The 23,610-nt window shown below is 41.9% G+C and overlaps 1 protein-coding gene across 1 annotated transcript in view; it reads right to left on the bottom strand.

Moving 5' to 3' along the window:
• The window catches only part of LOC122925093 (zinc finger protein 3-like), a 37,000-nt gene that overhangs the window by 6,296 nt on the left and 7,094 nt on the right, over positions 1-23,610 (bottom strand). The window lies entirely within an intron of this gene.

The following is a 23,610-nucleotide window of genomic DNA, read 5'->3' as shown; positions in this document are numbered from 1 at the left end:
AGGAATGCTGGAAGGTGTGTATGTCCCACCTAGATACTTGGGCGAGATAAATACAATCCAGAAAGGGGTTCTACAGGGGGATATTTGTTTACTTCAGGGAGATCATGTCAAACTAATCTTATAGATTTTTTTGATTGGGTGACTAAAATAATAGATGGTGGAGGTGCAGTAGACATCGCATATCTAGATTTTAGTAAGGCTTTTGACACTGTCCCACACAGAAGACTTATCAATAAACTGCAGTCATTGAGCATGGACTCCCATATTGTTGAGTGGATTAGGCAGTGGCTGAGTGACAGACAACAGAGGGTTGTAGTCAATGGAGAACATTCAAAACAAGGTCATGTTACCAGTGGGATTCCACAGGGATCTGTACTGGGACCAATTTTGTTTAATATCTTCATAAGTGATATTGCAGAAGGCCTCGATGGTAAGGTTTGTCTTTTTGCTGATGACACAAAGATATGTAACAGGGTTGATGTTCCTGGAGGGAAACGCCAAATGGAAAAGGATTTAGGAAAACTAGAAGAATGGTCAGAACTCTGGCAACTGAAATTTAATGTGGATAAGTGCAAGATAATGCACCTGGAGCGTAAAAACCCAAGGGCAGAATATAGAATATTTGACACAGTCCTGACCTCAATATCTGAGGAAAGGGATTTAGGAGTAATTATTTCAGAAGACTTAAAGGTGGGAAGACAATGTAATAGAGCAGCACGAAATGCTAGCAGAATGCTTGGGTGTATAGGGAGAGGAATTACCAGTAGAAAGAGGGAGGTGCTCATGCCGCTCTACAGAGCACTTGTGAGACCTCATTTGGAGTATTGTGCTCAGTACTGGAGACCATATCTCCAGAAGGATATTGATACTTTGGAGAGAGTTCAGAGAAGAGCTACTAAACTAGTACATGGATTGCAGGATAAAACTTACCAGGAAAGGTTAAAGGACCTTAATATGTATAGATTGGAAGAAAGACGAGACAGAGGGGATGTGATAGAAACTGCTAAATACATAAAGGGAATCAACTCGGTAAAGGAGGAGAGCATATTTAAAAGAAGAAAAACTACCACAAGAGGACACAGTTTTAAATTAGAGGGGCAAAGGTTTAAAAATAATATCAGGGAGTATTACTTTACTGAGAGAGTAGTGGATGCATGGAATAGCCTTCCTGCAGAAGTGGTAGCTGCAAATACAGTGGAGGAGGTTAAGCATGCATGGGATAGGTATAAGGCCATCCTTCATATAAGATAGGGCCAGGGGCTATCCATAGTATTCAGTATATTGGGCAGACTAGATGGGCCAAATGGTTCTTATCTGCCGACACATTCTATGTTTCTATAACCATTTTGGACTTTTAATCCGCTGTTTGATGAGATGTCTGTGATTGAGACCCCCTGAGAGAGAGAAGATTTATAAACATTTTAAGATTTTTTTAACTTTTGACCTGATGACCTCTGGTTAGCTTATTAGTATCTGATTAGTAGGGGTCCAACACCCAGAACCCCCGTTGATCAGCTATTTGAGAAGGCAGCGGAACTCCTGTGAGGATAGGTAAGGTCACTGTTTTAAAAATCTTGGAAAGCCCCTTTAAGGCTCATAAAGACTTTACTGCAGTGTGAGGGACATTGTTAATACACCCTTCCACACTTTGACATGGTCCTTGCCTTGCAATCCATTTGTATAAGTCCTGGGTGAACCTGCAACACACAGAGTATCATGGTACCTGATCTTCCCTCACAAAACTTCAAAGACTACATCACCCACAATCCCTAGCTTTCCTGCTGTGAGTGTTGATGTTTATTGATTGGCTGCCTGATATTACATTGCAGCCACGCCCCCTCTACTCAGTAATCAGCAGCACACTAACACTCCCTTTGTTTCCCAAGACATTTAGCTAGAGAATTGATAGCAAGACACTGAGCATGCTCGACCTAACAAAGGCTCAGAGCTACAGGTCAGTGCCATGAGGAAACATAGTGGGTAGCAGAGGAAGGAAACTACTTTTATAACTACTGAACGGTAAATATGTGAAATTTATATGATATTAGGTAATTATTGATGATGAATAAGTTATATTTATGTTAACTGGAATACCCCTTTAAATAAAAAGTAAAAAAAAAACAAAGTTGAAAAAAACACCAAAATATTAAGTTTAAATCACTCCCTTTTCCAATTTACATATAAAATATATAAGCAATAAAAAATAAACATTTTACATATCACGCCTGAAAAAGTCCAAACTATTTAAATATGGGGGCGTGGCCTGGATGCTCATGGCGCTGGCTGCATAGTTGGAGAGCTCCGCTTTCAGCACCGCAACCCGGCCAAATCCAGCACTTCACTTTATGAGGACTTCTCCTCCTGCTGCTTGTCCACCCATGGGGCGAGTTAAAAAACACCAAGCTGAGTTTTTCCACAAGACGCCGCCGTTCAGCAGGAGCCCGAAGCCATCGTCTCCGCCATCTTGTGCGAGCTCCCCTACTTCCTCCCGGGGCGCAGCCTGCACAGATCCCTGACAGCTATCGGGAAGCTCCCCTGCACTCACAGAGGAGCTGCTCCGTGGCATGCTGGACTCGCTGCACACCTCTTTGAAGGAGGACTTTCATCATATCCTCAGAGAGGTACAGACTGAGGTGGCGCAACTGGGTGAGCGCACCTTGAGGGCAAAATGGCGGTACTTGCCGTGTCGCATAACTTACTGATAGATGCTAATACGGCCCTGGAGGAAGAGATTGGCAGACTAAACTCTCTGACATGGAGGACAGAAACAGGCGGGACCGAACTATTTAAATATAAAAAAATATGTCCTCGCTGTAACAGAAAACAATTTCGGTGACACATTCCTTTAACCTCTTCCCGCATCCTCATGTACATGTACGTGAGCGAATGCGGCTCTCTGTCGCATCCTCACGTGCATGTACGTGTTGGGATCGGGCGGGTGCATGAGCTGCATCTGCCCGATCCGCAGCACGGGCCCGGCTGATTAACTCTTTCACGTGCGGGGGTCAGCGCTGACCGCCACACGTGCGGAGTATACAGAGGGAGGGCAGGGGGTCGATGGTTGCCATGGCAGCCCCGATGCCTTTCACAGGCATTGGAGCTGCCAGCCTACGGAAGCCCAGGAGATCCAGCCTGAGCGCTGGGTCTCCTAGGCAACTGTCAGCCTCTCACTGTGTGAGAGGCTGACAGTTCAATTCAGTACAATACAAAATGTATTGTACTGAATTGAAACAGGGATAAAACCCTCAAAAGGTGAAGTCCCAAAGTGAGACAAATATAAAAATTTAAATAAAGTGAAAAACAAGTTTCAAGTAAAAAACAAATCATCCTTTTTCCAAAAGAAAGTAAAAAATTTTTTTTTAAAGAAACTATGGCTCTCAGACTATGAAGACACCAAAACATGATTTTTAAATTTTTTGGTTTAAAAAATATTGGTGTATAAAACTTTAATAAATTTTAAAAAAGTTGACATATTAGGTATTGCCACGTCTGTAACGACCTGCTCTATAAAAATACCACATGACCTAACCCCTCAGGTGAACACCGTAAAAAAGAAGAATAAAAACGGTGTAAAAAATCCATTTTTTGTCACCTTACATCACAAACAGTGTAATACCAAGCGATCAAAAAGTCATACGTACGCCAAAATCATACCAATCAACCCGTCATTTCATCCTGCAAAAAATTAGACCCTACTTAAGACAATCGCCCCAAAAAATAAAAAATATGGCGGTTATTGTGTAAAACTTTTATAAATAAAAAATGTATACATATTAGTTAGTTATCGCCGCGTCCGTAATAACCTGCTCTATAAAAATATCACATGATTTAACCCCTCAGGTGAACACCATAAAAAAAAACAACTTCTAAGCTTTGTAACGTCCCCAGAAAATAAAATGGCATTCCCAAAATGATCCAAACATGAAGTAGACATATGGAGATTTAAAGTAATAACTATTTTGGATGTATTACTGTCTATTATAAAAGTAGAGAAATTGAAATTTGCTAACTTTTATAAATAAAAATGAAATGTTTTGACTCCATTTTACCAGTGTCATGAAGTACAATATGTGACGAGAAAACAGTCTCAGAATGGCCTGGATAAGTCAAAGCGTTTTAAAGTTATTACCGCATACAGTGACTCTTGTCAGATTTGCTAAAAATGGCCTTGTCCTTAAAGTAAAAACTAGCCTGGTCTTGAAGGGGTTAAATAAGATCCGTCACCACATTCCTCATCACAAACTGCATTCATTATTAGATTGATTTCTTTGACCTGATGAAGCTGGTGGATTCACTAAAATAATCCATGCCATAATGCCCACCAAGGGATCAGCTGACAAGCACTTCATAGTGCACCCCCTCCTCTGCTGCTGCTGAAATTTCACTGCAGAAACTAATTTAACCATTTAAAAAAAAAAAAGTATGGATTATTTTTGATATCTCTTTACTATCCTAAAATGATGCTTAACCCTTTCCTGCACAATGGTGTAGACAGGGCCGGCGTTAAGGGGAGGGCAAACTGGGCAATTGCCCAGGGCCCAGATCCTCTAAGGGGCCCCCTGCTTCAGATCGCTGAACAGTCGGGACTCTCTGCCTGCTTCAGATCACTGTCGGGACTCCAGAGTTCAGGACTTAGGAGTCCCTGCTCTGACTCCATATATGGCTGTGTCCATATATGGAGTCAGTGCTATGAACATTGTCAGTATGCTTGGGGACACCCTGTGTCTAATTTAGCCTCTATTTTTGAAATATTTCTGTGGGGGTTCGAACTCACAACCATCTACATTAAAGGTAGTATTAAAGGTAGTATTTGATTTAATATTTTTTTTGTAATTGTAAAAAAAGAAATAATAATAATGTATGGCACAAATAAAATATGTAATTACTAGAAAAAGATAAAATGTGTAGGGATCGTCTCTTATTCGGGGGTCATTCTCACAGAATTAACTTCATAACCAATGGGTTTCAGGTCCAAACAGTGCGATTTATTTGACACTCTTCATACACGGCATGGCATAAAACAACAAAAGCCCGTCTGGGCTCTACCTAAACATAATAAACATCGTATCCCCAACTCGGCTATACGATAGCGTTCACACATGGAACAAAGTGCGTCTTACCCCAGACATACAGTCCACCAGCCCTCAGGCTGTAACAAGTGCCAGGACTAGCTGGAACCAACTATTCTAACTAGATTGGTGTCCACGAGCTAACTTAGTGGCCACCTATCTAGGGGCCTTTACTCCACCAAGGCTGGGCCCCTTGGTGACACGCTCCCGATGCAAACACCCCTTTTATCATGCTTCCCTGGGACTTTACTGCACACCTCAATGTTCACGTTGCCACAAGACATACTCATACTTGGCCCTGAAGACTTGCCGTGCATTAAACACATGCACGGTATATGGCTGGTGCACTTGGAAACATGCAGCTGGTTTCAGTTACAGGTAACTACGGTAAAACCTTTTTTTCATTTTTTCATTCTTTCACTGTTTTCACATTTTCCACTTTTTCAGGCTTTTTATTTCATCCTCTCCACCTTTGTCTAATCTCACACACACATTTTCCTACACGTTACACTATTTATCCCTAACATCACACACTTTTTTCCTTCTTTTATGCTTTCTTCACTTTCCCCTGTCCTCTTCTCCTCCTCACCACTTTCTCTTCTTACACCTCACAATCCCCACCTCCACATACATCATCTCCTTCTCTCTCTCTCTCTCTCTCTCTCCTTTTCTAGTCATATTCTTCTTCACACAAATTCTCCGTCTGCCCTTGAATCCTCTATTGCTCATTCTCTCTCTGGCACATACATCCTATTCTTCCTCTACTAACATTTCCATTCTTCATTTGCTTATTCACCTCTCTCCTGCGCTTCTACCATTTGTATTCTGTGCTCTCCCCTCCACATGGTGTTTCTTCTACACACGGGCGAAACGCCACCCATTCCCGCATCACCACAGTTTGCCTGCCTCTATCAGCATAGTCCTGCGGGATCTCGCCACCGGCACAACCGCACTGCGCCTAGAAAGACCCCACACCTGGCATCCCTACACATAGCGTCCATGACACACAGTCTCCCCGCAGCACGGGGGATCCTCCATGACTTCTGCCTCCTCTCCTTGGTAAGATCTTATGCCGGCTCTGGGGCTGCTCCTCTCCCTAGACCACTATGTTACCACCACTATCCCTCCAGACACCATGCTCTCCTTCTTCACCATTACCATGTCTATGTTTAGATCATTTCCCCAGATGGATAATGCCTATATCTTCTCTGACGCTATATCCAGCGCCTCTGCTGTTTTCAGCTACTGTTGTACTACTTAGCTTTGTAAGTGCATGTTCTAGCATTGTGTCACCCACCTTGGCCTCATTTATGTCACATATATGCCCTCCTGACATTGATCATGTCTCTACCTACATTGTCCCCTTTCCCTATCACCCATTGTCTTTATTTACTTATCAACTTGCATATCATATTGTGTATTTTGTTGACTGAAACATCAGAAAAAGTAGTCCCATATGCTAAAAAGATATTAAACTGCCCCTATATAATGTAAATCTGCTGTTATCTACCTCCCTGGTGCGCTCACTAACCAACCAGATATGGGGAAAAAGAGGAGAGAAGTGCTGTCAGCGCTCACTGCAGTCAGTGTAAATATAGTCAGGGAGGTGCAGTTCAAGTCAGCAGGAGTCTGAAGAGGAGTCAGAGGAGGATGATGGCTGGGGGAAGGAGGAGGAGCAAGAAAAGCAAGCTTTGAGGGGGCTTTAAACTTTTCGGGGATCCCTGGAGTTGTTTGTGGCTGGGGGGAGGAGGCCAAGCACGACATTCTCCAAGGCAATGAGCAGGAGCCAGGGCGCTCCACCACTTCCAATTTAGTGCAAATGGGGGCCTTCATGCTCCAGTGTTTGAAGAGGGACCCCCGTATAAAAACCATAAAGGGCAAGGACCAGTACTGGGTGGCAATGTACTTAGACCCCCGGTACAAATACAAAATGGTGGACATGTTACCAGCATCACAGAGGGCTGGCAGAATGCAGCACTTCGAGGCCTTGCTGCAAGAGATGCTGCATTCTGCTGTTGCGGGCGCTGGCAGAGGAATTTCCACCCACATTGAAACAGGTGCGGGTACCAATCCTGCCACGCCTGCAAGAAGAGGGCAGTTTGAAGATGTGTTGGTCACTGCGGATATGAGAGCATTCTTGCAGCAAACCCATCGACAGCCGCCCTCCGGATCCAGCCTCAGGGAACGCCTAGACCGACAGGTGTCCGACTACATCGGGTTAACGGCCGATGTGGACGCTCTGAGAAGCGAGGAACACCTGGACTACTGGGTGTGCAGGCTTGACCTGTGGCCAAAGCTGGCACAATTTGCCCTGGAACTCTTGGCTTGCCCCTCGTTGAGTGTCCTGTCCGAAAGGACGTTCAGCGCAGCAGGGGGGAAGTGACCAATAAGCACAGTCGCCTAGCTCAAGACAGTGTGGACTACCTCACATTTCAAAAATGCATGAGGCATAGATCTCAGAGGAATTCAACACATATCCGCCACAACGCAGAACAAAGAACAGTCCTTGTTTTATGTATATACAGCGGCATAAAAGGCCTTTTATGTCAGATGAATGCCTAATTTTTGAGGCCTGTACTGGCCTACAGTAATTTTTTGTCTAGTGACCGCCTAATGTACCTCCAGCCACATAATCACAAGTTCTTTTCTCTCAGGTTAATGCCTCATTTTTGATGCCTGTACTGGCCTATAGTAAAATTTTTATCCAGTGACCGCCTAATGTACCTGTCACACATACAGGGGGTGGGGTAGTGACCACTGAACTCCACCCTCACCCCTGTCCGTGCCTACTTGCCTCGCAAGTCCTAGCAACAAGGGACAACTGGTCGACAAACTCTTAGCTAGGATAGTGCAGGGAAGACAAACAACACATAAACAGAAAGGTCAAACAAGCAGTGTCAAAACCAAGAGAGCAGAAAAGGCACCGAAGGAGCAAGCAGAGAATCATGAGGACAAGCCGAAGTCAAACCAGGAGAGCATGCCAAGACCAGAGGATGAGACGGACGGGAAATCGGAAGCCAAGCAGGAACAAACAAACCAAGTGAGTATCATGCAGGAAGGACCCCAATAACAGGCAATATGTGGCCAGCAGATTGCCTGTTTAAATAGAGCGCTGGTGGAGTCATGTGACGTGGCCAGCGTCACATAACTCCTGCGTTTTGATGCAGCCGAGTGATCAGTTTGGCGCTCAGCCCTATTGCGGCTGTCATGGGAACGTGCGACGCCGGGCGCGCTGATGACGCGAGCGCGCCCCGGCTGTCTCCGCTTCCCAGAACACCACATGGTGACAGTACACCCCCCCCCCTTTTACGCGGGGCCACCGGACCCAAGGCCCCAGGCGACAGCTTCTCAGGATGTTCCATATGAAATTTTTTGGACAAGCCTAGTGGCGTGAACATCCTTAGCTGGTACCCAGGACCTTTCCTCCAGTCCATAGCCTTTCCAGATACTGTAAGGAGTTGCGGAATCTCCTAACATCCAACATTTTTGAAACCATAAATTCCTCAGAATTATTAACCAGTACTGGCGGCGGAGCGGGCTGTGAAGAAACCACAGGAGTAACATGTCTTTTCAGTAAAGATTTATGGAAGAAATCATGGATGTGGAACGAATCAGGTAACCTTAATGTAAACGACACTGGATTACCTCCGTAATCTCGTATAGACCTATAAAAAGAGTTGCAAACTTTTTGGAGGCCACCTTAAGAGGCACATTCTTAGAGGACAGCCACATCTGATCCCCAACCTGAAAATCCATCCCTCTAGAATGTTTCTTATTCGCTTTAATTTTTTGATTATTTTAAGCCTTCTCTAGGTTCGACTGAACCCGGGCCCAAACTGTGCACAGTTCAGATGAGACCTTATCCGCCTCAGGGTTAGACGAGGAGACAGATGACCCAGAATCAAAACGAGGATGGAAACCGTAGTTACAAAAGAATGGGGAGACACCAGCGGGGGAATTAACATGGTTGTTAATCGCAAATTCTGCTAAAGGAAGGTATTTAACCCACAACTGTTGATCACCAGAGATATATGACCTGAGAAATTGTTCCACAGACTGATTAAGTCGCTCTGTCTGCCCGTTACTCTCAGGATGATAGGCAGACAAGAAGGACAATGAGATTTGGCACCTCTGACAGAAGGCTCTCCAAAATCTCAACACAAACTGGACACCCCTATCAGACACAATGTTCTCGGGTACACCGTGCAAACGTACAATTTGTTCCACAAAAACAGAGACAAGAATCTTAGCATTAGGAAGTTTAGCAAGGGGAAATCTGTCGACCACTACCCAAACCACAGTTTTACCCTCAGCAGGTGGCAGATCCGTGATAAAGTCCATAGAAATATGGGACCAGGGTCTACTGGGAATGGGTAGGGGGTCACAGTTCCCCAGCAGGACGAGTCCTAGGGGTTTTGGATCTGGCTCACACCTCGCAGGCCAACACATAGGACTTGATATCCTTGAACAGGGTGGGCCACCAATAAGACCTGGATACCAGCTCTTTAGTACTCTTGATTCCAGGATGTCCACACAAAACAGAGTCATGACACTCACCCAACAGCCGGAGATGGAACTGTTCAGGAACAAACAACTTATCTGCTGGTGTGAGTGCCGGGGCCAGATGTTGTTCTGCCTTAATAAGAGCTGGCTTCTAAAAAGACACTAGCTGGCAATATGGTTTCAGGCAGTGCGTCCGTGAGCTGGAACGCACAGAAACTCCGGGATAGGGCATCTGCCTACACGTTCTTACTTCCTGGCCTGAAAGTGATGGAGAAATTAAAGCGTGTGAAAAACAATGCCCATCTGGCTTGACGGGGATTCAACCTCTTAGCAGACTCAAGAAACATCAGATTTTTGTGATCAGTAACAACGGTAACACAATATTTAGCCCCCTCAAGAAAATATCTCCACTCCTCAAATGCCCATTTAATGGCCAGCAATTCACGATTCCCCACATCATAATTTCTCTCAGTTGGAGAATTTTTTGGGGAAAAGAAGGCACAAGGCCTTAAATTGGTAAGACTAGCGGAACCTTGAGAGAGGACCGCCCCCACTCCGTCCTCAGAGGCATCCACCTCCACAATGAAAGGTCTCTCTTGATCCAGCTGAATCAAAACTGGGGCACAGCTGAAAGCCTTCTTAAGCGTCTCAAATGCTTCAGTAGCCTCAACAGACCAGTTCTCCAGGTCCGCCCCTTTTTTGGTGAGGTCGGTCAAGGGCCTAGCAATTACCGAAAAATTATTTATAAATCTACGGTAATTAGCAAATCCTAAAAAACGTAGTAAGACTTTTAAGGATGCCAATACCTTGCTAGGATCGATTTTAAAAGCACAAGAAGTGAGGACATACCCAAGATACAGAATCTCTTGTACCTCAAAAACACATTTCTTCTGTTTGGCCGCCAAATGATTCTTCCTCAAAACCTCCAACACTTGTTTCACATGAGACATATGACTCTCAAAATCAGGGGGGAAAAAATCAAAGCATCATCAAGGTAAACAATTACAAATTTACCCATGAATTCTCTAAAAATATCATTCATAAAGTTTTCACAGCTGGAGCATTGCTGAGTCCAAAAGGCATTACAAGATATTCGAAGTGTCCAGGTGGTGTATTGAAAGCTGTCTTCAACTCGTCTCCCTCCTTAATTCCAATCAAGTTATATGCCCCCATTAGATAAATTTTAGAGAACCAGGAAGCCCCATTACCTGATTAAACAAATCAAGAATCAATGGAAGGGAGTATTGATTCTTGATCGTAATCTTATTCAACTAGTCGATGCAAGGTCTGAGGCCTCCATCTTACTTTTTGACAAAGAGAAATCCTGCCCCCATAGGAGATACAGAAGGCCTAATGTGTCCCTTGCTGAGACTCTCTTCAACATAGTCTTCCATGGCCTTGTGTTCAGGTCTGGAAAGATTATAGATACGACCCTTGGGATATCTGGCCCCCTCTACCAATTCAATGGCACAACCATAAGGTCTATGGGGCAGTAGCAACTCGGGGTTCGAGGAGGAGAACACATCCATATATTCCTTTAAGAGTAAAGACAATGTACTGGAATCTGCTGAGACCCCTGCTTGCACTACAGACAAGCACGAGTCGCATTCAACCCCCCTATTTCACCAATTCCCCCTTGGTCCAGTCAATAATGGGGTTATGTAACTGGATCCAAGGTATTCCCAGTACTACCTCTACTGGAAAGTTTTCTAGAGCCAACAGAGGACACATTTCAGAGTGACACCCCCCCATAGTCAAGGATATCTCCGGGGTAGAATACTTCACAGTACCACCCACCAGGGAAGTGGAATCGATAGCCATGATGTGGATGGGAGTGGGTAGTGTCAAAATCGAAATACCCAACTTTAATGCAAATCTTATATCAATAAAGTTGGCAGCAGAACCTGAGCCAATGAACGCATTACCAGAACATTTGTTAATACCCAAGTAGACAGTAATGGGTACTAATAACTTGTTCTTGACCGCATTAGGAAATACCTGGTTCTTAAGCTCCCCGTCTTGGTAAATTTACCGGAAGAAGGTTTCTTGTAGCATTGGTTTATCCAATGGTCTGACTCGCCACAATAGAAACAAGCCCCTTGTCGTCGACGCTGATTTCTATGAGTCATCCCGACCTGCATGGGTTCCTCAGAAGAGAAATCGTCTCTGCTCACAGGACAGACCTCTGACTGGAGCACCTCCTGGGAAAAAAGCAAACGTTCCTGACGTTTCTCCCTAACACGTATGTCAAGTCGAACAGCGAGTGTCAAGGTCTCCTCTAATGTCTCAGGAAGCTGGTAGTTCACTAACAGGTCTTTGAGATTTTCAGACAACTCTGACCTGAACTGGCTTTTTAGGGCTGGTTCATTCCAGCCAGAAGAAACACACCATCTCCTGAACTGGGTACAATACTCAGGTTGGTCTCCCTGTACCAAAGCCTTAAGAGCGGTCTCAGCTACCATGGCCCTGTCAGATTCATAATACAAGTTACCTAGGGCCTGGAAGAACCCCTCGACAAAGCTGAGACAACCAGTGTCAGCTGGCAAGGAAAAAGCCCAATCCTGGCGATTTCCAGTGACCACCATAATCACAAGTTCTTTTCTGTCAGGTGAATGCCTAATTTTTGAGGCCCGTACTCCCGTGGCCCAAAATAAAATGTTTCTAGGCTCAAGCAGGGCACATTTTTGAGAGTTTCCCTTTAAGAGGGTTGTGGGACTATTTGTGCACTTCTAGTAAGTATTTGGTGGCTGCAAATACTACCTGAAGGTTTTTCAGGTTCGCCTGCCATTAAAGTAAATGGGGCCCGCCGCGAACATTTGATCGTGAATGCGCATTCGCGTAACGTCCCAGCCGATGTGCGTCTATCACTAGTGGCTACTACTACCCTTACACAGCCTCAGATCTCCTGCCTTGTTTATCAGGTTTCATACTGTACTGCTGCCCCTGCTGCCTTTATTACTACCCCTATATATCCACACATGTCCTGCCTTGTTCATCAGGTTTCATACTGTACTGCTGCCTTTAGTACTACCTCTACACGCACATCTCCTACCTTGTCTATCAGGGTCAATACTATACTGCTTTTGCTCCCAAAAAAGGGAGAATTTGGGGAATGTTTGTTCAAAAGTCATTGCTTCTTCTGACACCACCATGCGTGTATAAACACCGCCAAACACTTTCCCCCTAAAAGGGATTATTTTTGGACCATTTTTAATTTTAAAAAGTACAGGGTGAGGCAAAAGTCTGGACACAAACTTTTCACTGGTGCATTTATAGAAAATTGACTTCCAATCTATGAAAATATTATTGGTAGAGAGGTTGCGTTATTTGGTGTTCGACCACTATTTTGAAATTTATCATATTGAATTCAGCTCAGGCTTTTCCAGTGGAAAGGAGGTCATGTGCTATGTCAACCTTGGCTATATTTACTAAAACACACTAGAAGTGTCAGTTTGTGGCTATATATAAGAGAGTTCAAGGTTTCCTAAAAAGTATTTACATGACGTGTGCGTCAAACGTTTAATCATGTCTTTGTGAACACGCAATCTTAGCACTTTCCATTTAGGTTGAATTTATTTGTACCCTAATTAAAATATATTTCAAGTAATTTGCTCTTCTTTTGTGTGTGACTTCTCTGATGTGCTACAAGTATTGGCTTTTGTATAAATGTTTCGCACATTCTAAACATAAAAACGGCTTTTCTCCTCTATGAATTATTTTCATGAATAACAAGACTTGATTTATCTGTAAAGAATTTTCCACATTCTGAACGTAAATGTGATTTGTTTCCCATGTGAACTCGCTTATGTGCAACAAGATTTGATTTAGTTTTAAAACATTTCCCACATTCTGAACATGAAAATGCCATCTTTCCTGTGTGACTTCTCTCATGAGAAACAAGACTTGATTTATATGTAAAACATTACCCAAATTTGGAACATGAACATGGCTTCTCTCCTATGTGAATTCGCTCATGTCTAACAAGACTTGATATATCTGTAAAGCTATTCCCAAATTCTGAACATGAATATGGCTTCTTGCCACTGTGAATTCTCTCATTGAAAACAAGATTTGATTTATCTGTAAACATTTAGTTGTACAGATAGGGCGATATTTTACAAAGATCGAGATGGTCGAATGGTGTGTTGTCTTGCTGGCACTCGAGTTCGACACATCGAGGATCGGGTTGATAGATTACTGGGAGGGGCTGGAGAAAATCCAGCAGTCATGGTCCATATCGGAACCAATTAAAAAGTTAGAGGTAGGTGGAGCATCCTTAAAAATGATTTTAGGGATTTAGGTCAAAAGCTTAGTGTTCTCCAAAATCCTACCTGCACCACGAGCCACAAGAGAAAGGCAGTGGGAGATTAGGGAGGTTAACAAGTGGCTTAAGAACTGGTGTAGGAAGGAGGGGTTTGGGATCCTGGAGAACTGGGCCAACTTCTGTCGGCTACAGGGTCCATCGTAGGGATGGGCTGCACCTCAATGGGAAAAAGGGGCAGCTGTTTTGGGGGGAGAAGATGGCTAGAAGGTTGGAGGAGTGTTTAAACTAGGGACTGGGGGTAATCACGTTATAGGATGGGAAGATAGCGCAGATAGAGACCGGGGGTAAGGTAATGGGACTGGGGAGGAATGAAAGGAGGGACTAGAACAGTTCAGAAGGAAAAGTGTAGGGTAAAAAATATAGATAAACCTCTTAAATGTACGTATACTAATGTCAGAAGCCTGACTAATAAAACTGGGGAACAAGAATTAGTGATGTGTGAGGAGGACTATGACATAGTGGGAATAACTGAGACATGGCTGGATGATAGCTATGACAGTGGAAATAACTGATAAATGGCTGGATGATAGCTATGACTGGGAACTTAATGTACAGGGTTACAGTCTATTTAGAAAGGATCACCAAAACCGGAGAGGGGAAGGGGTCTGCCTTTATGTAAAGTCCTGTCTAGAGCCCACAGTCCAAGAACATATAAGTCAGGGACATGAACATGTGAAGTCACTGTGGGTAGAAATACATGGAGGCAAAAACAATAATAAAATTACTAATAGGAGTTTATTATAAACCACCTAATATACCAGAGTCCACAGAAAATCACAACTAAACGAGATAGAGGAGGCGGCAAATCATAATGAGGTCGTTATTATGGGGGACTTCAACTACCCAGATATAGACTGGCAAACTGAAACCTGTATATCTCATAAAAGGTAACAGGTTCTTGGAAATAACCAAAGACAATTACCCTTCCCAACTGGTTCAGGACCCGACTAGAGGGACGGACATACTGGACTTAGTATTAACCGATAGGCCTGACAGAATAACAGATGTGCAGGTTGGGGGAAACCTGGAAAATAGTCACCTTAAAGTAATAACCTTCCAATTGTTATTCAAAACAGTGTTTCTTGAGGGAGGAATAAAAAATACCAAACTTCAAAAAAGCTAAATTTAGCCAAGAGAGGCCATAGGCCTAATTAACTGGGACAAAGTCCTCAAAAATAAAAATACAGCCACAAAATGGGATATTTTTTAAATCATCCTAAAATCTAGTTGTGAGAGGTACATACCGTATGGGAATAAAAGGTTAAGGAACAAGAAAAAAACAATGTGGACAAACAGAACTGTAAAGAAAGCAATAAATGACAAAAATGACAAAAAGAAAGCATTTAAAATCACTAAAACAGGAGGGTGGCGAGGAAACACTGAAAAACTATAAGGAAAAAATAGAATATGTAAAAAACAAATAAAAGCTGCCAAACTAGAGACCAAGAGATTAATTGCCAAAGAGAGCAAAACTAACCCTTAAATGTTTCAAAGTGGCGTAGCAGCATGACGTAGACGACGTGACATGCCACGGCCCCGACCCTGCCTGCCCTTCTGCGTGCCTCAGGACGCCTGTGAGCGCTATGCTGTACCTCTTCTAGCCGGGATGTTCGGGGGCCCCGGGACGCTTTGAACGGTGCGGTCCGTGCTCTCCCTTTCGACTTGCTGCTCCTGCCTGGCACTTTGTGGCCCTGGGCTGGCGACATCCTTGTTCTGTGGGAGGAAGAGAAAAGTTCGGCAGTGCACACTGTGGATGCAGCTCTCTAGTTGTCTGCCTGTGGTTTAGTGGGGGAGCCTTCGGCCAGGTGGGCCGCTTCGTTGTCCTTTTCCCCCTTTCCTCTGGCGGATTCGGAGTTGGACAACGCCTGCAGTATACATACCGGTGGCACCAGCCTGCTGAGTTTTCCCCTCTTTCTTCTGAAAGCTGTGGACGGTTACTAAAGAAATCACAGATCTCCCTCCATCTTGTGACACGTGAGAAAATATATTGCCTTATATATCTTTACGGTGGTTGTCTGTACTAAATACTGTTTTGGAGCGATGGTGTGAACAAATAAATCAACTATAGATTTTTGTTACGTAAGCCTCTCCCTCCTCTACATATTCAAACCCCTGAAAGATTGTGATCCGTGTCAGAATATAACGTTTTATTACACAAATGCAGACATATAGACAATAATTATAATATACGATCCAGGCAAAAAGGGGATGGACTAGGGAAGAAAAAAAAAAGCATTGAAAAAAATAACCAAGAAAGGGAGCCCCCTACCAAAGAAGGGGAGAGAGAGAAGAGAAAAATGCCTCCTAAAACCCAGAATAGGAAATCGTTTGGTACGATATCTCCTAAAAGAGGGGTTTCCCGAAGTCCAACAATGAAAATGGACAAGTTCCTTAAATCACCACCCCCACTCAGTAAAACGAGAGGTAATCAGGAACAATCTGCGCGTACAGAAGGAGAAGAGGATAATGAGCCTGTATTAAATACGCCGGGAACATATTAGATCCGGACTGTCAAATGACTAACATTGATACAAAACTAGCCGATATTTTTAGAGGCAGTTAAAACCACAAACAAGTCTTTGGGTACCTTATCTACTACAGTCGCAGCACTGCAGACTGATATTTCTTTGATACGGGATGATCTTAATAAAATGGGTCAACGCATAAAAACCACTGAAACATTAACGACTGATTTAAAGAAAGAATTAAATCAAGCGAAGAAAAATATGGAAGAAATTGAGATAGATCACAAAATGTTGAAAGATAAAATGACAGATATGGAAGATAGATACTGGCGGAAAAATCTCAAAATAATTGGGTTCCCAGAAGGAACTGAGGGTGCTAATCCTACCTCGCTTATGCAAAAATGGTTAATGGACATGGTAGGTCCTGAAAATGTAACATCAACTTTTATAGTAGAACGGGCTCACCGAATTCCGGCTAGGAAACCATCGCCAGGGGCTACCCCTAGACCGCTCTTAGTTAAGATGCTAAGCTCAAAAGTTCGAGATTTTATCTTAAGAAGGAAAAGGGAAATACAAGACGTGGACTATAATGGATGTAATATTGCTATTCCCCCGGATTTCTCTAAAACCACTCAGGATAAAAGAAGAGAATATAAAGACGTTAAAACAAGACTCATACAGGCAAATATAAAGTACTCTATGATATATCCGGCAAAACTGCGTATTGTCCACAAGGACGCAGTACATTTCTTCATGAATCCAGTCAGGGCCTCTGAATGGTTAGATCAACACGGACTGTAACTGGAAGCAACTTGATGGCATGTAGTCCCAAGTGTAGAGATACCATGATTTGAATATTGTGGCTCTTCTCTGTTGGTCGTCTGGTGGGCTGACGGGGGCGGGCCCACCCACCTACTTAGCACGGGACTGGTGGTGGGTGGACCCATCCCCGTCGGCCTTATTTCAGGCGCAGGAACGGGTTTTATCAAGAATTAATTTGTTATATCCATTATCCATGGCATAGGGTGCTATCGGGTTAAGAAGTTGCTTATATGTGTATTCTTGATATAAGTCCGTTGTGTTTGGTGCTAGAGGACTGACTTAGAAGCTTTTGAGTCATACACAGGAAATAAATAGGGGTGCCCAGCTGCGGAATCTAAGGGCACATTAAGGATTAATTAAGAGGGTGTGTGGATGGGTGAAGGCAGGGCTGGGGAGGCGTTTTGGTAGAGACTCCTGTTGCTATTTATGCTCAGGAGCCAAGTGGGGGAGGAGGGGAGTGGGGGGTGTTTCCACTGATGATCCCGAAGATATGGATAGTTTTAAGATGCACTTTTCGTCAGGGCTGTGTATTATTAAATACTATTTGTTATGACACAAAAGATCTTAAGTTGGAATATACGTGGTTTATCGGAGGAAGTTGAGAGATGTGCATAGACACCTCCCTGCAATAGAGGCATTACTTGAAACCCATAACTCCATTGAGAGAGTCAATACAATGGGTAAAAAAAAGATGGGCATCCTATGAATACCACTCCTGCTTTACCACCAATTCCCGTGGAATAAGTGTTTATATTCATAATCAAATTGATTATGATCCCATTGATGAATTGATTGATAGGGAAGGGCAATATATATTTCTGCAGGGTAGATTTAATGGTCAGAGAACTATCCTGGCCTTTGTTTATATCCCCCTACCCCGCTTATGTAATGGGTAAATTAATGGAATTTATCTCGATTAGATGTGATTGCCCGATTTCAATTCAGTCATGGATATGGAGAAAGACAGGAAATCCATCTATGTAGATTATAAACAAAGTACAAAGATCAATACTTTGTTATCTAGAATATGCCAAGAAATCCCTTACAGATATTTGGCGTTATCTGTATGGCAATAAGAAAATGTTTTCATGTTTCAGTAAAACTTACAGATCCATGTCTAGAATTGATCTCGCACTTGCCAATACCGAGCTTATTGTTGTAATTAAGAAAATGAGCTACGAGGTGCACAGTATTTCTGATCACTCTCCTGTTTTGGTTGTGATCAGAATGCTGACTAAGGTAGGGGGATACAGACAATTTAAATGAAACTCTCATTGGTTATCTGTAGTAGAAAAAGTAGCATTGCCGAAGTTCAATACTTTTGGGCTAATAATGTCAATTCAGCTCATATCCATATGGTATGGGACTCACTAAAGGCCTTTTTATGTGGAATTTATAGTAGTAAAATCAGGCAGAAAAAGAAAGGTTTTATTGATACACAGAAACAGCTGGAAGACAGTGTTAGACAAAAGGAAATTGAAATTGCCCTAATAAATAATACCGATACCAAAGCATCATTGGAAAACGCAAGGGAGGAATACAAAAAGTATCTCTATAACAAAGTACAACATAAAATCTTCAGTGAATCCAGGAAGTCAGGAAGATTGCTCGCAATGTTGATTCAAAATCAGAAAGAGGTCAATAAAATTGATAAAATTCAAACCAGTAAAGCGGTTGTATCCCATGATCCCAAAACTATTTTGCAGGAATTCTTTTGCCATTTTTCCACTCTATATAGGTCTGAAATTGAGAAGCAGGGTGATACAGTAGTACACTATTTAAATAATATTTAAAATCCTGAACTCGATGGACAAGACATTGAGTGGTTGAATAGACCTATTGACTTAAACGAGATGAAACTTACATTGGGAACGATTTGAGTTAACTCCAGGAGCTCATGGCTTCCCTTTTGAAATATATAGGAAACACAGGGATGTGTTACTCCCTTGTTTATTAGAAGTAATAAATCTATCTTATAGGTCTGGATCCCTCCCTCCCTGCTTTATTGAAGCTATAGTTAACTCTAATACCGAAAAAATATAAAAATCCCAATCTTATAATATCATATAGGCCCATTTAGTTGCTAAACAACAATATAAAATCATTGCTAAATTATTCTCTAATAGATTTAAAACATTGATTTATAAGCTTATCCATCATCATCTAACAGGATTTATACCCAAAAGAAATATCCAAGATAATATACGTAGAATGTTCCTAAACATACAGGTTGGAAGGGGGGGGGACCGCTCCATCCTGTCGCTGGACGCTGCAAAGGCGTTTGACAGGGTGGAGTGGTCATTCCTCTGGGCAGTAATGGAAAGAATGAAACTGTTTACTTGTTTCATTAAATGGTTCAGATTATGTATCAGAATCCAATATCGAAAATTCGCATTAATGGGGAATATTCCCCACTATTCCAGCTGACGCAGGGGACTCATCAGGGTTGCCCCCTTTCCCCATTACTTTTCACAATCTTTATGGAGCCATTGGCTTGTAAGATCAGAAGTGATGAAGAAATTGTTGGGTTTGGTGGAGAGGGGGATATAGACAAAGTCAGCTTATATGCAGCCGACATATTATTTCTAAAAAATGGATATATTGGGCTTCCAAAACTCATGAAAATCATCGATGACTTTGGTTTAATATCTGGATATGAAATGAATTGGGAAAAATCTAAACGGTTACCTTTAAATCGTTCGGCTCCTCCCAACCTTAGCAATAGAGTATGCACTTTATCACCCATAGAATCGTTAACTTATCTTGGTATTCAAATCGGATAGAGAGTTATATAAAGTTAAACATCCTCCCAATGATAGAAAAAGTTAGGAATAAAATAAGAACATGGCAAAAACTCCAGATATCCCAAGTTAATTGTATTGCCTTGATCAAAATGACACTATTGCTAATAATTTTGTATGTTTTGGTTTCATGCCCCATATGGATTGAGGATTCTTTCTTCAATCTACTGGACTCTTTACTTAATGAATTAATATGGGGTCGGAAACGGGTCAGAATTAATCTAAGGTCTTTGGTTCTAGCTGAGGAGAATCATATTTTAAAGGTTACTACATTGCAGCACGATTAAGGTGGTGTATAAAGAACAGGAATAGCTGTTATATTAAGTACCTATTCAAGAGCTACGATGGCCCACGTGAAGATATCCTTTCATATTTTAGAACGAGACACTAAGCAGGAAGAAACAGATGGATGTATATTCAGTAAGATGTTAAAATAAACCTGGAAACATACCAGGCATATTGCAGGGGTGTTGCATGCTGTTACCTTTACTCCTATATGGAGAAATATAACTTTACCACAACTTATTAAAATCCCTGACACTAAATATTGGGAATCTAGGGGAATTTCATATATATCACAAGTTGTTTCACATGGGTTTTTAAAACCATTGGAAGAAATATTGCCAGACACGACACTTTGTTTTAGCAATAGGTTTCGATATGGACAACTGAGTCACGCTATGAAATGTACGGAGAATAAGAAATATTTAAAAGTCACTAAAATCCTTTTTCTTGATTTTTTTATACTATCCTTCACAAAGAAATTATTCTATTTCTATGATATACCAGAAATTGAAAAAAAAGAACTCACGAGAAGTAATACATTTGGGAGTGAAATTAAATGGGAAAGGGAATTACACAGTTGCACCAATTTACCTTGGGACATTATATATGGAAACATTAAAAAATCCTCTGTTTCGCAATCACATAGATTGATTTTAACGAAAATTATACATCGTTTATATTACACTCCATTATTTCTGTCTAAGATTTACAAAGATAGGGAAGATAAATGCTATAAATGTCAAGCAGACAGGGCAGATTATATGCACTTATTATGGGAATGTCCAGGTATCCAGGAGTATTGGTTTAAGATATTTAAGGGGATTCGGAGCAGCACATCCCTTGATTACCCCCTCAGAATTGAATGTGCTGTGTTAAGCATTTTTCCGGAAACCACGAGATATAAAGATGAACAATCATTGTGGCTTAAAAGGTATGGCTTTTTGTCATAACAAAATATTGGGGATCTAAATAAATAAATAAATAATTTGTAGAATGGAAAGAATATATGGACAAAATAAAATTATATGAGGGTATTTTTTTTTATAGATCGAGGAATTGGATCAAAACCTGGCGAAACTGGAATTAGAGTGTTCTGAGTTCGGGACATCAGTGGAACGGGGAAGGGATAGGGCTAGTGGGTCTAAATCTGGTTTATACCTGGATTAGGAAATTAAGGCATTATATATCGAATGAAAATGTATTGATGATTTTTAAGATACAAGAAGAGACATATATGTTATATGTATATGATCTTTGATATATGTTGTATGCCTTAAAATAATAAAAAAAAGATTAAAAAAAAAAACTGGGACAAAGTCCTCAAAAATAATAATACAGCCACAAAATGGGATATTTTTTAAATCATCCTAAAATCTAATTGTGAGCGGTACATACCTTATGGTAATAAAAGGTTAAGGAACAAGAAAAAACCAATGTGGACAAATAGATAGTAATAAATGACAAAAATGACAAATAAAAAAGCATTTAAAATCACTAAAACAGGAGGGTGGCGAGGAAACATTGAAAAACTATAGAATATGTAAAAAACTAATAAAAGCCGCTAAACTAGAGACCGAGAGTTTAATTGCCAAAGAGAGCAAAACCAACCCCAAAATGTTTTTGAATTATATAAAGGGTAAAAAGTATAAATCTGAAGGTGTCGGCCCTTTACAGAGTAATGAGGGGGAGTTGCAGAGAGCGACGAGGAGAAAGCAAAGCTATTAAATATTTTTTTCTCCACTGTATTTACTAAGGAAAATAAATTGTCAGATGAAATGCAGAATGTAAAAGTTAATTCCCCATCAAATGTGCCCTGTCTGACCCTGGAAGATGTACAGTGGCATCTTAAACAGATTAAAATAGACAAATCACCAGGACCAGATGGCATACACCACCGTATCCTAAGAGAATTAAGTAATGTCATAGCCAGACCCTTATTTCTGATATTTAAGGACTCTCTACTGAGAGGGAGTGTTCCACAGGATTGGTGCATAGCAAAAGTGGTGCCAATATTCAAAAAGGATCCAAAAACAGAGCCCGGAAACTATAGGCCGGTAGGTGTAACATCTGTTGTGGGTAAACTGTTTGAAAGTTTTCTAAGAGATGCTATCTTGGAGTACCTCAATGAAAATAAGCTTGAGGGATCGGTCATGTCAAACGAATTTAATCATTTTCTATGAGGAGGTAACGTCTAGACTTGACAGCGGTGAATCTATGGATGTCGTATATCTAGACTTCTCCAAAGAATTTGACACTATACCACATAAAAGGTTAGTATAGGAAATGAGAATGCTCGGACTGGGAGAAAAGGTCTGTATGTGGGTAAGTAACTGGCTGAGTGATAGAAAACAGAGGGTTGTTTTTAATGGTACACACTCAGATTGGGTCACTGTCACTAGTGGGGTACCTCAGGGGTCAGTATTGGGCACTATTCTCTTCAATATATTTATTAATGATCTTGTAGAAGGCTTACATAGTAAAATATAAATTTTTGCAGATGACACTAAACTGTGTAAAGTAATTAACACTGAAGAGGACAGTATACTACTACAGAGCGATCTGGATAGATTGGAGGCTTGGGCAGAGAAGTGGCAGATAAGGTTTAACACTGACAAATGTAAGGTTATGCACATGGGAAGGAATAATGCAAGTCACACGTACATACTAAATGGTAAAACACTGGGTAACACTGACATAGAAAAGGACCTAGGAATTTTTGTGAACAGCAAACTAAGCTGTAGAAACCAGTGTCAGGCAGCTGCTGCCAAGGCCAATAAGTTAATAGGTTGCATCAAAAGGGGCATAGATGCTCGTGATGAGAACATAGTCCTACCACTTTACAAATCACTAGTCAGACCACACATGGAGTACTGTGTACAGTTCTGGGCTCCTGTGAACAAGGCAGACATAGAAGAGTTGGAGAGGGTTCAGAGGAGGGCAACAAAAGTAATAACTGGAATGGGTGGACTACAGTACCCTGAAAGATTATCAAAATGAGGGTTATTCACTTTAGAAACTAATAACTATGTATAAATATATCAGGGGTCAGTACAGAGATCTCTCCCATCATCTATTTATCCCCAGGACTATGACCAGGGGACATCCTCTGCGTCTGGAGGAAAGAAGGTTTGTACACAAACATAGAAGAGGATTCTTTACGGTAAGAGCAGTGAGACTATGGAACTCAATGCCTGAGGAGGTGGTGATGGCGAGTTTGCTAAAAGAGTTCAAAAGGGGCCTGGATGTATTTCTGGAGAGTAATAATATTACAGGATATAGCTACTAGAGAGGGGTCGTTGATCCAGGGAGTTATTCTGATTGCCTGATTGGAGTCGGGAAGC

Source organism: Bufo gargarizans, chromosome 1 (genome assembly GCF_014858855.1).
Source record: "Bufo gargarizans isolate SCDJY-AF-19 chromosome 1, ASM1485885v1, whole genome shotgun sequence".
NCBI lineage: Eukaryota > Metazoa > Chordata > Amphibia > Anura > Bufonidae > Bufo > Bufo gargarizans.
This window is presented reverse-complemented; position numbering and strand designations above follow the sequence as displayed.